Source organism: Helicoverpa zea, chromosome 1 (assembly GCF_022581195.2).
Source record: "Helicoverpa zea isolate HzStark_Cry1AcR chromosome 1, ilHelZeax1.1, whole genome shotgun sequence".
Classification (NCBI taxonomy): domain Eukaryota; kingdom Metazoa; phylum Arthropoda; class Insecta; order Lepidoptera; family Noctuidae; genus Helicoverpa; species Helicoverpa zea.
This window is the reverse complement of record NC_061452.1, coordinates 289,450-306,424: the sequence shown is the minus strand read 5'-3', so window position 1 is coordinate 306,424 and position 16,975 is coordinate 289,450. Positions and strand designations below refer to the sequence as shown.

The following is a 16,975-nucleotide window of genomic DNA, read 5'->3' as shown; positions in this document are numbered from 1 at the left end:
GTTACGTCTGTAGAGCTTTGTTTGTTCTGCTTTTAAACGGGACGTAATTACGGTCTCTCGTGGCTTAATGAGTTTTTAATTATTTTTATGTAGATTGATGAATTATATAGAATGGTTTTGCCTGTGGTGTTTACCCACAATACCTATCTAGAAATTGTATGCGGCATTTTTACTTAAATATTGTCCAAAAAATACCATAGAAATATAAAAGTCAGAAATAGCAAAGGTAATAAAGCAAAAGTACTTAACATCATTTTCAAAGAGTCAGATCCTCACAAATTGTACCGTGTAACAACAACGTCTTTAAGAGCCACTTACGTCCGCATTTTATCATAACGACGTCCAACACAAAGGAGCCAGCAGCGGTAAGCTGCGCAAATCTCTAAACTGATTCCGATTCCCGCGGCTAACAGCATAAATAGGGGCAAAAACATTAAGTACAATGCGCCCTATATCTTTATAAAGGCGGTGTATGCCACTTGAATCGCAAGTAGCTCGGCTCTATAAATCGAGCAGTGGGCCTTCCCGCGCCGTCCCGCGCCCTGAGCCCGCCAATCCCGGAGCGCATTTGTCACATCACTAAAATTGCGCACACGCTTAAAATGGCCGCTATGGCTCTGTAATGTGGTGGCAAGTGGCGTTTCCTCTCATTCACAGCGAGCCGAGAGTGTGGCATACTGAACGATGTGTGAATGTGTGTATGGTCAGGGAACGTGTAAGTTTTAACTAAGCCAGTTACTGAGGGGTTCTGAAAAACTAAATTGGATCAGTGCTGTGCATTATTATTATCTAATTTTGTAGTGGATAGTGTTCGTAATGCTTTTTCTTTGAGATTGTATGGAATATAAAAGGCAGGTATTTCAATAGTAAGTAATATATTGATATAAGTTAGTAAAGCTGGTGAGTGGACACCACTCGTGTTCCATTAGATGTTTCAGTGCGTTGTGACCTACGCTCGGTATCTAGGCCATCTAAATAAAGTTAGTACTCGAGTTCAAAACCAAAATAAGAAAGTGCCTGTTACCGTCACAGCCTAACAATAAAGCTAGCCCAGCGAGAAAATCGTTCTCGTTTAAAATCTCACAATGTCCAATTAAAAAGTAATTACGAAGTGGAATTAGCCTGTAAAGTGTAAACAACTCAGTTAATAGCTGAATATTATCAAACGCTAGAGTTTTGTCTAAACTCGCCTATTAACCTTTTACTATTGCAATCATTCTGGATAATTAAGGGCTGCTGTTTAATTACAGCGATATGGAGATAGCTAAATGTGAATGGAGTAAAATATTTGCCTTTTGCAATTTAATCAGAAATACATAGTAGTAGCTATATGCATAGGTACAGGTCGTATGATAAACCTAATGGATGTTTCAATTATTCAGGTCCTAATTTTAACATAAGACTGATAGGAATATTTCAATAGTTGTCATATTTTAGTTTATTAACTGGTATTGTTAATCCAACAGAAGCTAGTTTTAATTTACGACTAGAGTAACTTATTTCAACAAGCTTGGAATGTTAGTTTATTTTTTGACTGAAGTAGCTTGTTTCGACAAGCGTGGAGTATGTACTGAAACCTAATAAAATATCGAGTGCTATCGATAGCACTGTAATACATGGTACAATTAATCAGCCGAATATTAGTAGGCTAGTTAATCAAAACGATGTGGTACCGCCATGCAGGCCACAACAGTGCAGTAATCAGGCCACATTACATGACGTCACTGACACGTGTGGGGCCATAACGCGCGCGATTAATAAACCGCCACGAGCGGCGCGACAAGCCCTTGTATCCATTTACGACATAATTACCTCCTCCCGCTTACACCTATGGACGCTATTTGTCACATGTCCACTCAAACCTTGGTAGCTACAGGTAGGGGCAAAAGGTCCACTTTGTAGAATTTTCCAAAGGGACGTGAAGACAAAATTTTCCAAGTCAAGAATCTGATAGTTTCATGAAACAGGAAGCCTTAGTGAATGAATATTTTCAATTGCCAGAAATAAATTTTCCTCTAGCAACACTTACAAACAAATTGTCACAAACACTATCTGGAGGGGCATATCTAGTATACATTATACCTAATATCTAACCTAAGCTGGATCTTTGGTGACACAACTTATTTTGTAACATTTAAGTTGCCATCTACCTCTACTATGACATAAGAGATGTGCCTTCTGCGTGTTATTTACTGTTTATGGTTCACCGTACAAAATGTTATAAAAGTTATAAATTGTTGTGCTACCCGAGTGCGCGGATAAACGACGGAATTTATTTACGCGTCCCTTTGTTTCCGATGCTGAATGCGAACCCGTCTGAATACGGTACTCTTGTTAAATAATTCCGTTTCATAAAATTCAAAGGGTTTCCCAAAATCAAAAGTCGAAATTTCAAAATAATTTCAAACATACTCGGGACAGCAAATGCATTTTTCGTTAAATTCCAAAGTATACATGTAATAACTTGGTATTTCGCTAACTGAAGGCCAACAAATAAATTCTTATGAATACTTAAGTGGTTATTTACAAGCACAGGACTGCTGAACGCTGCATAGAACTGAGTACCACAGTAAGCTTTGACAGGTTGTCATCCCCATCCTTCATTGTCCAGAAGGTGTCATCTATGATCCAAGGCGGTTATCCCGAGGCTATCAAATATTAAAATACTTTAAAACACTGCTATTGTTTATGTCGCTTCATCTAATTTTAGTAAACACAACAAATAGCATATCTTAGTAAGACATCATAAATTGAAGACAAGACCTAAACGCACGCACATTATTCTTCATTTCAGCTCAGGATTTGATAAATAACGATTTGCTTCACATTACTCATTCTCTCACAAACAGTATAAAAGGATTTAGGCAATTCTTTTAGTGTTTGAACGCTGTAGAGCCATTCACACGAGATTACGTAGTGCGACACAAAGCCATGCGTTAAATCTGCCTACATACTTAGGCGCCGAGAGAAATTCCCACATGTTATGACAACGAGGAATGTACCCTTTATGTCCTAACTTGTGCAGATTGCGTACACACGCTAAGTTTTAGTTACGCTGTCGAAAATCTTGTTTCATTATAATTTATGACAGTTTTGTCTCGCGTTAAGCGCTACCTTGCTTTCGCACTGGGGGAATTTTCGCGCGGTTCGTGCGAGCGGTGTACAAACACATGTAATACTTAGGTATCACGCAAAATATTTTTGCCGTTTAGCTACTGAAAAACTTGAAAATAGAACATTTCTCTTTCGATCCACAGTAACTGATCAGGACCGGATATTATGATTTACGATATGTCGTCAGTAAAGAAATACCACGAACAGTATTCAACAGACACAGCTTACTTTCACATCGATTCCAGGAATCTTAATTCCGTGTTTAATTCAGACATAGTGTTTGTTGGCCAGAAATATCGTGTTCTCGCAATTACACGGCGGAGTCGTTGCGGCGATTGTCAGCTATTAATAGTAGCGACACGAGCGGCTCCCGAATTAACCCGTTGTATGCACCGAGCCCATTGTTAGTGATACGCGGGGAGTCGGTCCCTATGAGATGATATCTCTTCATTTAAATGTCAAAACATTTCAAGGCAGAATAATATCCATAAATCGTAATTAGGTATAAGATAAATGGATTTGAAATCACATAACTTCATGAAAACCCACAAAACACGGCATGTGTTTTTGTTCAGAGATTTCGGTATTTCAATAACAACATTCACAAAATTGTTTGTGGAGTTAATTCTCCAGCAGATAATCACGAGTGAATCACGACGAAAATGTTCAATACACGTTCAATGATTCAAAGGTATCGTAATGATTAGTTACCTGCTTATTTACAAGCCCAAATTAATTTCACAGCGTTACGACAGCGTGGGAACTCGCACCTGACACACACACTCGCCGCTCACACTCACACATGCACACACACGTATGTATGCAGTAATGATATTATTCGCCACAGTGTAGTAGTAAATGGAGTGTTAATGTGCGCGGTAATGAGGGAGAGTGAGGCGTGTATTACGCCCAATCCGAGTAAATATGCTCTGAACGCTGTAATGGTAAGTTGTAGTGCTAAAATGTTTTGTGCACCCCCGGTCGCATCGTGTAGTTTCCGCCGAATAATTTGACGGTAGTTTTGTGCTATATTTGAGCACGCCCTTAGGTTATTATGCCCAAATTTCACTTTTATGACACCGTTATGATTGACTTCGAGCGTTCACATTATTAAGACCCTCATTGTAATTTATTAGTGGCTTAAGTATTATTCGCACAGCGTGTGTAGCGACACACATCGGCAGTGATCACCGCACAAATCTGGCGACATAAATATTTAGCGTACAGCGGTAATACAATATGAACAATTCACGCAGTAGGCAAGTTTACGCGCGCTGCTCACGCTCCTTGTAATAATTTCATGATATAATTAAACGTAACGCGTGTTACTTCACTTGGTAACGACTGGCGCAATGTACGCGCGTATTCCGTCCTCGTAGCTCATTTATAAAATCTGTGTCGACGGTGTCGGCTGGGTATTATGTTATGAATCGTAGGGTTATCCTAAATATGGAGGCACAGCCTTGAATATTGATATAGTAAATAGAAGGTGTATTGCTTGGCGGGAGGCATTCGCTCGACCTTTACAGGTGTGGTCGGGGGTATTCTGTGGGAAATGGCATGTGATTCGACGCTTTGATACGCTTTGAATTGTACCTTATCCAAATGACTTACGTTTAAATCATTTACCTACGTGCTATATTATTCGCCGAGAAGAGCATTCTATTGTGACTTCATTAAACGCGAGTTTAAAAGCACTTTTCCAGGTTCAGTGTTCGGGAGGAGCCATAAATTCGTTACTATGCAGGTAAAAGCCGCTGCTTGTCCGAGCATGAAATTTTGGAGCCTCTTAACGATGCTTATGGGAATTGAGAGGAAACTGTTGTATATTCTCAGTAGGTACCTACTATCTATGGATAAGAGAGAGGGTGCCTATTAAGGCTTGAAGGTTTCTTAGATATTAAAGTGATGATCTCGACCCCGTCGGTTGAATGGTGGCCAGTAGACTGGTGATTTTCTCATCAAAGTTTCCCGATTATATGTAATTTCAACATATCTAATGTAAGTAATGTAAAAGTTACACCTCTGCCAAAAGTACTTAAGTTTTTTTTTTATAAATGTCTTTACTCATATCATATCATGTTCCTACTTATAATAGTATTTACGTAATGCTGATCAGTTGACGAGGCGTAGCATGTGTAAGAAGTTCAGTACAATACCAGAAGCTAGATTTCCAATGTTTTTAAAGTAACTACAATCTTACGGGTAGAACAATAAAACAATTAGGTCATTCAAATATTCGGTTATATTTTGAAACTTATAACCAATGAAACATAGTAGTAGTAGGTAAAGTATAATCAACTAACACGTGCTTAACCGTTAATATAATAACATAACACAGATTAAATAATATATACCAATAATATAATAACCACCTTAAAGTAAAATAACAGCCACAGTTCAATAAGTAAGCAGTATAGTATTTAGAGATCAAATCCATAACAAATCAAAACACTTACAGTAAGTTTTCTTCTAAGTTACCACCGAGAGGTGTTGTCGACTCCGTGGTTCGCGTTCGAAAGCCGAACCGCCCCACCGCTTGATCCCTCGAGCGCGCGCTTTTTCGTCGCGGTTGAGTGATCACACTTGACAAACGACTTTGACACTTGTCACGAGATCGGAATGAAATTGCCAGAAATGAAAATGTTGCCAGAATATAACAATATTTGAAATGTCTAACAGACGGCCGTCCTGAGAAAGAAATGACCTCATTTCTTTCCGGCCATTCGAACGCGTTTGTATGCCCCTATACAAAACCATGGAGTCGTAAGCTAGTAACATTCATTATTAATCTAATTCTTAATGTAGGTACTAAACTAATTCACATTCATTATTAATCTAATTCTTAATGTACATACTAAATTAATTTATAAATTAGAATGAAATTACAATTCTTTTTTGTAATGAAGGTGACTTAGACTATAACTTAATTATATTCCGATTCAAATAAGATTAATTTAGAATTATTTTGATTAGCAAGTTGACGTGGTTACATGGTTGCCACAGGGACCTGAAACATACACAATACATGATTAACTAAGTTGTTTTGTGCTTCCAAGAAGAGGTTATACCTAGACACATTTACGAATCTAAAGTGTAAATAAATGATAAAGAGAATCATCTAATAGTCAGTAGGTATATAAAGATAAGCGAAGATTAAAGTTTTCGTTTTGAGATAGTTAACTGTAATGTTAGTTAATACCGTGACAATGTGGGATTCAGTTCAAAACCGCTATTATGTACTATTAGAGCATTGCTTAGTGAAAGAAAAGGGTGAACACCGTTTGTGCTCCGGAATCTGTCACTGTTACTGACTACCGTTTGCACTCCGGTCTCGGTTCACTTTTATAGAAGAGGTGTGAACACCGCTTGTACTTCGGAATCCGTCATTGTTACTGACTACCGCTTGTACTTCGGTCTCGGTTCACTTAGTTAGAAAAAACGTAAGAACACCGCTTGTACTCCGGAATCTGCCACTGTTACTGGCTACCGTTTGCACTTCGGTCTCGGTTCATATTATAAGATCACTTACTGGCGGATAATGTCCAGAACGTTCAGATACGGCTCGACAGTCATGCCAAGTCGGATCTGTAATGAAAACTGGGAGAGGTACGGGAAGGAGGATAAGGATTGTCAATTTCACAAGTCTAATGGATTGCCTAAACTGTTTAAATGATGAAGTCCATATACCTATAACCTGAATCGTATGATCATTGATCGTATGTAGGTATTTAAAAAGTATATAATAATATAATTAATTTAAGTCATTGCAATATATTTAATTTAAGTCATTAGAGTCATTTCTGTTTACTGAGTCGTTATTCATAATGTCATGTCCTTCGTCGTCAGAATCCTTATTAGTATTAAATGGAACGTCATCGTCTTCACCGTCAGTGTCTTTACCAGGTGCAAAAGTTATCCAACGCTTTAGCTGGTCTGCTGGATAAATACTTTTGTATTTCCGTTTTGAGTGACCATCAATGCTAGATACCTCGTAACGATCATTGTCTAATACTGCCGTAATTTTTAGGGGACCCCTAAATTTTGGACATAACTTTTTACTTTTGCCGTCAGTGGGATTGTGATGGTTTGGTATCATAACTAAATCACCTAGTACAAAATATTTCGTAGGAGCCCTGTTACTGTCAAATCGTCTTTTCATGTATTCCTGACTCTTTTCTGTGTTTTCTGCGGCTGTCGTCCGTATTTCATCTCGGGACGAGCTCAGTTCAGGTGTATCTCTAGAGTCAGTTAGTTCTACTAAGATAGGACCTTCCTCGGGAGATATCGTACGACGCCCGAATATTATTTCAGAGGGAGATTTGCCCGTGGTTTTATTGACAGTATTATTTAAGCTCCACTGCAGTTTACCTACTCTAACATCCCAATCACGTTCATCTTGGTCAAAATTAGTTGCAGCCAACGAGTCAAGGATTGTACGATTATATCGTTCAATCTGCCCGTTGGCTCGCGGTGTTGCCACCGCATTCAGTATGTGTCTAGCACCTATCGCTTTAACAAAATTAGTGAATGCTGAAGAAGTAAAACTAGTGCCTCGATCGGTAATGATAACACTAGGACTTCCTATTATATCAAATATTTCTTGTAGCATTTTAATAGTAGTTTTAGTCTTTACATCTTTTACAGGTCGAATAAAAATAAATTTACTGAAGCCATCGATTATGCCGAGTATATACGAATTTCCCTTCTTACTTCTCACAAATGGCCCTAGGTGATCCATATGGAGAGTGTGGAATGGGATATTTCCTTTAGGTATTGGGTGTAGATAGCCGGTAGGTTTATTTGACGATGCTTTATTGTAAGCACAATTGATACATGCTTCCACATATTTACGAACGAAACGTTTCATTTTTGGAAACCAGTAATCTTGTTTTACTTTATCAAGCGTCTTCTCCACCCCGAAGTGACCCATCTCGTCATGGCATAACTGGCAAATACGCCATCTAGCCCCATTTGGCACCACCCATTTCTTTTGATCTCCTACGACTCTATAAACTTTATCATCCTGGAGGATAAAGTTCGTAAAGATGTCTTTGATCTCCTTTTGGTTACTCTGCAAGATCAGCTTGATATGTTGCAGCTTTGGGTCTGACATTTGAACTGTTTGTAGCCAATCAATCGTACTAATATTCATTATTTCGTATTCCCGAGCGTCTAAGAGTTCCTGAGAATCTGTTTTATTGACAGGGTTACGACTAAGTGCGTCGACATGTCTCATATTGTCGCCTGGCCTATATTCTATAGTGTAGTCATACTCCTGCAAGAGTAACCACCACCGCGCTATGCGAGGTACGAGATCTCGTTTAGTTAGGGTGGTTCTAAGAGCATTACAGTCTGTGTAAACTTTGAAGGGTATGCCAATCAGATATATACGAAATTTTTTTAGAGATAAAACAACAGCAAGAGTCTCTAATTCATAGGAGTGTAAGTATTCTTCATCTTTAGAGGTCTGTTTGCTGAAGTATGCTACAGGTTTAGGTAAAGACCGTTCATCTGGTCTTTGTAACAGAATGCCGCCTACTCCTAACTTGCTGGCATCGCAATGTACCTCCGTTATGTAGGTTGGGTCGTACAGTGCCAATATGGGACGTTCGGTAAGTTTAGTTTTAATTATATTAAAGGCTTCTTCTTGAGGGCTACCCCAAACCCAAGGGGCATTTGCTTTCGTCAGGTAAGTCAAGGGCTTGGCGATACTAGCAAAATTAGGGACAAATCGTCTGAAAAAACTAGCAAGACCGACAAATTGTCGGACTTGGTGAACGTTACTAGGTGTCGGAAATAGTGTCACAGCTTCGGTTTTCCTACTACCAGGCCTGAGGCCATCTTTAGAAATCTCATAGCCTAAATAGTCTAGCTTGGTTTCAAAAAAATAACATTTTTCAATGTTCAAGGTTAGACCGGCTTTACGAAGGCAGTCTAAGATTTTCGATAATTTTTCCAAACCTTCGTCTACATCGGTTGCGGCAGATAGTATGTCGTCCATGTAAGGTAGGGCTAAGTCAAATCTATCCTTCCCCAAAGCTTTATTGATCATATGCTGAAAAACTGCTGGTGCATTAACCAAACCAAACGGCATTCGCGTGTATTCGAAATGTCCGTCTGGAGTTACAAAAGCTGTCAAATGCATAGAGTCTTCTGCCATCGGGATTTGATAGTAGCCTGATTTTAGGTCTAAACTTGTAAATAGTCTTTTACCGTTAAGTCTATCCAATTGGTCATCTATAACTGGCATAGGGTAAGAATCTCTGATAGTCTTTTTATTAAGCGCCCTATAGTCTACACATAAGCGATAGTCGTTGTTTTTCTTTTTAACCAAAACAATCGGACTCGCATAAGAAGAATTAGACTCTTTAACAATTTTATTATCAAGAAGCTCGTTAACTAGTTTCTGAACTACAATTCGTTCACTATATGGTAACCTATAAGGCTTATATGAGACTGGTGAGTCATCGTTAAGTGTAATGTGCATCTCCGAAATAGTGGATGTCCCTAGTTCACCAACATTCAAAGCAAAACAGTCGCGATATTCATTTAAGAGGATTAATAGTCGTTGTTTTTGCTCGCTTGTAGTCTCAGAGCCAATTTTTAGCATATCTAGTGTCAGAGGGGTAGGACTGTCTTTTATTGGTGTCTCAATAGTCAGTTTGTGAATCCCTAACTTTTCAGTCTTTTGGAAATCACCATACATGTCAAGCGAAATTGGAAGTAAATTGGCTCTAGCTATAAGCTTCCCCTTATTCAATATATGTTTATTTCCCGAAAGATTAATAACTAATATTTTCCCTAAACCCTTAGTAACTGAAAACAGACCTTGGGGAATTATTATCTCTTCGTCAGTTTTGAAACTGGTGTTACCTGTTAAATATATTAAACCTGTATGGTTGTTCCCTAAACAAACGTTAACGCTTACTACTCCGCTAATCTCTATATCAGACTCCACATAGACCCCCGATTTCTTTGTTTCGGCCGTCTCTGAATACAGCATCAAGGTATTACTAGTTTTGTAAGCCTTTACTTCGGGCAACTCGGTAAGACTTTGACCAATAAGTACATCAGTATTAATAAACTCGTCGCTTACAATAAATGCTTCTACTACAGCAGTAACAAAATCCACGCTTATTTCAACAGATACTTTACCTAATGGAAATATCGCACCTGCTGCAAAACCTTTTAATAGGGGTAATCCCTCTGTTAACATATCTAGTCTCAACTCTATTGCTGTACTCTGTTTTATAAGCGTGCATTCGCTACCAAAATCAACAAATGCAGTTTTTTGTGTGCCATTTAACATAATTTTCTTATTATAAATATTTTTACTAGGTTTACTTGACTCAATCAGCTGTACCTTGTTTACGTTAGGGGTGCTTTTATTATCCTTGTCCTTCTCTGAATCACGCTTACAGTACTCTGTTAAATGCCCCATTCTATTACATTTTGCACATTTTTGTAAAGGTTTCGTACATTTTGGTACAGTATGCCCAGGTTCGGAGCAATTATAGCAGTTTATTTTAAACGAAGAATTTCTAATGATCCGTGTATTCTCTTTTGCTTGTGCAGGGATTTTTTTAACTTCTCTTACATTTTTACTTGAAACACTTCGCAAATACTTAAGGAGTCTACTCGGTCGTTTAAAATCAGCACCTAACGCATTAAGGCGAATATTATTATCATATATACCCTGCACAATACAGTCTACTGCATTTTTACCCTTAATTTCGCAATGGTTAACTAGCTTAGCTTTATCATAAAAGTATTCTTCTAGAGTCTCGTCCCTTCTACTTTTTCTGTCTAGCATTTCGGTTAGTTTGTCTGCATAATTTCGGTTATCCGGGAAACTTTTTAATAGCTTAGCCTGCCATTCCCTCCAATTTAGTTTAACAGATGATAAGCCCTCGTACCATTTGCGTGCAAGACCAGCAAGTTTAGGTAATGCATTATATATAATTTCCTTATCACTCCAGTTATATATTTGAGCAGTCTCATTAACCTTTTTTATCCAGGATATCATTGTTTGGTTCTTTTGTCCGGGATCAAAGTTAGGTATAACATCCTTAGCGCCTAAGAATGAATTCTGATCGCGTTTGTTAATTGCGTCAATTAATTTTACCATGACATCGACTTCCTTTGTTTTACTTTGATCGGCATTTCGTGCTCGTCGTACACTGCGTCGGTGTGATCTGTCCCTATTTCTATTCGACCTAGGTGAGCCGGACGCTGTTGTACTAGTTGTGACAGAACTTCTGATAGAACTTCGGCTATCATGTCTTCTATTGTTTCGCGGCGTCCGTTCTCGCCGATAACGCCTCTTGTGCCTACGAAGACGTGAACGCGATCGTCTTTTGTATGACCCAGAAGAGTGTGAATCTGTACTGCGTGCCTGCCTAATAGATCGTGAACGTCGATAACGAGATTTTCGCGAAACGTGCCTGTTTCGTGAATAGAATGTTTCAGAGGGGACCGATGTTGGGCTATCACTAGTGTCACAACGTGTTGTAGACCGTGTGTGTGCACGAGCACGTTTGGCTCTTCGAGAACGACTCTGAGTCTTCCTTTTCCTAGACCTACTCCGACGCCCATCTGCCCGTGGGGGTGTATAGGTTTCCCTATCAGACATCACTATAGTCCAGTCGTGTTATTGTAACGTCTAAAGTCACGTCAGTAAAAAAGGTAGAAGTCAAGTCAAGGGGGTAGGGTAAGGAGATAACGAAGTAATTAGTGAACGTGTACAAATGTAACACATCAGGTTTCAATATAAAAATATGGTAGGTAAAAAAAAATATGCAATATCAGGTAACTAAAATGTAACGGGACTATAATAGAATTCAAATTGTTGTATATCTGGTCCTGGCATAGCACAGAATAAAATAAAGTAACATATTATTCAATCAGGTGTCATCTGAATACCATACACAAGGATTCTATTTGTACATATTGCAAATAATAAGATTGTCAGTTTTCATTCGCTGTGTGGCATCAAAATGTGTGCTGCTTCGTGAGCATAAATAACTTGTATCTAATTATAAACTAATATGTATCTAGTAAATCATGAAACAATAATATATAAGCGAACAAATGGTTTAGTAAAATACACTCGGGTACGGCACGTGTGTGAGTGACCCACTAAAGACCGCACCCATCCAGGAAGTGGTAACTTCAGCGAGATTTGTACGGATCAATGCGATGTATCTGCGCATACCTCCATAGAGTAGCCATGGCAAAGCATGCGCAAAAACACCTCACAACTTGTTCGTAACCCACCCCCACTTCACGTACCGGTATGAAAATATACGTAGATATCACAATAGTAGCCAATTTACGTAAAAATAATGCACACAGCGAAATATTTTCAAAAAAAAAAAAATGTAGACTGTGGCCGTTATTTAACTTAAGTGGTTGGTAAATACAGAGAAAAAAAAATAGAAGCATAGGTAATGTTAATTTAAAGGTGGGCATTGATATATCCCACTTCTGAATTGTAAGAAGTTCAGTACAATACCAGAAGCTAGATTTCCAATGTTTTTAAAGTAACTACAATCTTACGGGTAGAACAATAAAACAATTAGGTCATTCAAATATTCGGTTATATTTTGAAACTTATAACCAATGAAACATAGTAGTAGTAGGTAAAGTATAATCAACTAACACGTGCTTAACCGTTAATATAATAACATAACACAGATTAAATAATATATACCAATAATATAATAACCACCTTAAAGTAAAATAACAGCCACAGTTCAATAAGTAAGCAGTATAGTATTTAGAGATCAAATCCATAACAAATCAAAACACTTACAGTAAGTTTACTTCTAAGTTACCACCGAGAGGTGTTGTCGACTCCGTGGTTCGCGTTCGAAAGCCGAACCGCCCCACCGCTTGATCCCTCGAGCGCGCGCTTTTTCGTCGCGGTTGAGTGATCACACTTGACAAACGACTTTGACACTTGTCACGAGATCGGAATGAAATTGCCAGAAATGAAAATGTTGCCAGAATATAACAATATTTGAAATGTCTAACACATGGCTATCACCAACTGCAACGACAGGCACTTTGCAGTTTACCCGGCGCTGCAGCGTTTGATATTACCGTTTAAACGTTCCGTTCAATTTACTTTCAACTGCCATTCAACTGGAACTGCACTCTTTTTGTTCTATTTACCTACGTCTATTGTGTGTAGCCTATTTTGTGCGTATTTTATAAAAAGGATTTTAACAACTGACCACAGTTCCACCCGCTTCCTGAGGGCACTACTTTCCGAACCCGGATAAAAATTTTCCTACGTCCCTCCTCAGTTGGACAATCATTTTGGTTACTTTCGCATTTCTAATATGAGAAAGAAATCCCACATCTAAAGTAGATAAACATGTCTCAATACGTCTGTTTCATGGCGTCAGTAATTCCAGACGGATACAGGAGGTACATGGTAACGACAGAAAATAACCAAATCATGTAATGAAATGTAATATTTTTCTTAGCGACAGAAAAATTCTTACTTAGCAACTTAGCCACTTGACATATAAAAATAGCTTTCTTCAGAAAAATATTACGAAAGTGAATGATGTGTACACTCGCGAACAAATGAATTCGGGTCGGATGTAAAAATTTTCATTACTTTGAAATTCAAGATAACACTTCGATGCTATTTTGGTAATCCTAAAATTAATAGAATTCATTGGGGCTAAAATGTTAAAATAACAAAACAATTTTATCAAACGAATATGATATATACTACTTATAAAAAAAAAATTAAAAAAGTGAGATCCTCTGGTGATTTTTTAGGTATGAAGTAGTTCCTCCATAGAGTGCCATCAAAAACGCTCAAAGAATACTAGGTTATATTTAGCATTAAATAACCAGACTTCATTGTCTCTAAGTGTACCTACCTAAGAATTATAAGTACTTAAGTACCTAACAAAAAACGCCTAATGAAATGATTCTTTCGCTTACAAATACAAATAGGTACAAGACTTTTTGAACGTAAACCTTTTATATGTAATGTATTCATTACTCAGTCGATTTTATTATTGTTTGTGAACAGAAAAGAACGTTAAGTTTACAAGTGTTTTAGACATCCACATCGACTTAAAATCGGATAATTACTTAGATTATATATACATGTATGGTTTTAATAGAAATGTATATATTATAGAAACTGTAAAAAACGTGAAAACTGTTGAAATAAATACACAATGGCGAATATAAAGCGGTCTCCAGCTCCGCGACTATCGGCCGCGCGGTTTAGTTCGTCGCCGCCGTGTCGTCTGTCACTGCCGCAAGATTGATCGCTCGCCGCAACTTTCACGCACACAACTATCTAACTTTCACTCCACCTCACTTCGCATTTCTTTGAAAAGTCAAATCTGATATTTCTTACACAAAATGTAACGACGAATAAAACGAGTAGAAATAGTCTGAAAAGTTAAAAAATTATGTTAACGCCCAAAAGGTGTCTTACATTTTTTCATACGATGAGCCATCTTTAATACCTAAGATTCCGTGTTTTCAAACGTAAACACTTTACAACATAAATGATTAATAAATGTGACATATTTCTAAGCCGTGCTTTATGCTGTCGGATGTGATTTCAGTTAATAAGCGTGTACCGCCCCGCAGTTCTTAGTAAAGCTCGTGAGTAGTACCGAGGCGGCGCGGCGCCGGCGGTGAGGCGCTAATTTACTAAAATAATATCGTCATTTATACGCGTCCGCCCACACCCGCTAATGCCCAGCGCACACCGACGATTGTGGCACAAATCGCTGAAGATAGCGTTTGTTTTAATTTGAAACGTGCAGTCCCATTTTTTTTTCCTTGTAACTTTTTTTAAGCTGACATTTACACAACTTACTAATTTTTTCCCTTATCACGTATTTGACAAGCTTGAATCCTTCTCCGCCGACAGTGACGTAACGTCGTCACTAGTGAGGTGCGTCGCGTGTGCGCTACGCTGGGCGCGCAATCAATCTGCCTCGACACGCGACACGACGCGACACACTGACACCGCCCAGGAAGCGACCCGTCGCACGTTTGCGCCCGCCCTTACTGTTAACGTTTACATCTGTTTCTAATATGTATGAAAGGGATATGGACAAAGTTTAGTCCTAATTATTGATTTATAGGAAACCATAACTTTATTATTCCCTTCATTCTGAATACCATGGCAACAGAAAGGTTACCAAGACTAATAAATCAAGACTCAAACTGAATATATAAATTGGCTGTTTTTCTATCTACTTGGTAATCAAACAGATTCATACAGGAATCTGTTTCTGAGAATCGATTCTTTATCAAAGGTACTAAGTAACTACTATATAACGTGTTTAGTGGAATTTACAAAATATTATTCAGATATTTATGAACTTCATTGGAAATTACGAATTTTCGCTATTCGTGCTCAATTTTTATTTCATACACATTAATATTCTCTTTAAAAAATAAGTCTGTAGATTTAAAATATCAATTATCCTAAAAAAACTAAGTATGTCTGTATCATTCAGTATAAATGGAACAAAAACATGTGATATTACTAGTACGGCAATTAATAGTGCTAGTTAATTGGCACGCTGCTGGCAATGGGACGGCCATGTTAGTGCTTGTATTGTATATGTTACCGTAAGATTACAAACATCGTTAGATTACAATCTATCTCGAGAGATTGTAAACTGTCGAATTATTGTGAACCGTAACATCTGATTGCAATTTAACGCATTATTTTTCGCTATATTATAATCTATCGATGAGAAATTGTTAAATTGTCAACTGTCCGAAAGCTCTCTCTGATTGGTCAGTCTTTTTGTAAGATCGACCAATCACGACCAGCCGTTCTGTTCCCATGGAGTTCCCGTAGAGTTAGGAATGAAATAGAGGTGTCAGTTAAATAAAATTAATGCTCTTCAAAAATTCTTCAAGTATTAAATTTATATAAAAATAACTCTTATAAAAATACAGTTAGGTATTTTGTCTTCAAATACAAACTAATATTTAAAAATAAAATAAAAGGGGTGCTAATTAAACAGGCTTCTTTTTAATATCATTATTCGCCCCCAAAAATGTATGTTGCCTTCTAAATTACTAAGTCAGCCACAATTAATAAAGCGTCGAGCATCTAAATAATACTATCTTAGCCACGAGTTATCTTCCACTCTAAATACAACTCAGCATGATGGTTATTTTTTTGCATCTAAATTTGTAGCATGCATTCTAACAGTAAACTTCTTAAATACTATTAAATGACATCATAAAAATATTTATTTACCTTCTAATTTTTTAACTCGTACCTACTGAGTTTTTTGTTTAAAATATAACACATCCCATATTAATTGACCCAGCATGGAAGTAAGCATGCAACATGCAGCAAGCATAACTTCTGTCACGGCTCCGGCGCTGCGGGGCTCCGGCGGTCCCATGCGAGCTTATCGTCGCAGATGGTTTTCACGCTCACCACGAGGCGAGCGCTGAAACTACCTGCGCCTCAGCTCGCAGGCCGCCTCGCCCCTCCGCGCCTACGCGGTTTTGAATTGCACTCTAGGGGTAGGGCAGACAAGACTACGTGGAGTCGGTTTTGCAGCGATTCGTTTTCGTCACTAACTTCAATTTTTAATACAATTTTTAATTGTGTGTAATTTGAGTCTTAAAAATTAAGTACAATTTTTGATTTTATAAAAAATTAAACCGTCACTTATTTTTGCACGTCAAAGAGCTGTGACACCGGGAGTTGCAAAGAACATTGTCTTTTTTGACGTTCTACCAATCAGCGCGCAAGATGCATTCCGTTCTACGCCAGTTGACAATTTGACCGCTCTACATCGCTCTCGATCTTACAAAAAGACTGACCAATCAGGGA

At 38.1% G+C, this 16,975-nt stretch overlaps 1 protein-coding gene across 6 annotated transcripts in view; it reads left to right on the top strand.

Moving 5' to 3' along the window:
• LOC124631141 (peroxidasin homolog) overlaps positions 1–16,975 on the top strand; it is a 301,804-nt gene that overhangs the window by 156,949 nt on the left and 127,880 nt on the right. The gene's annotated exons all lie outside the window — the stretch shown is intronic.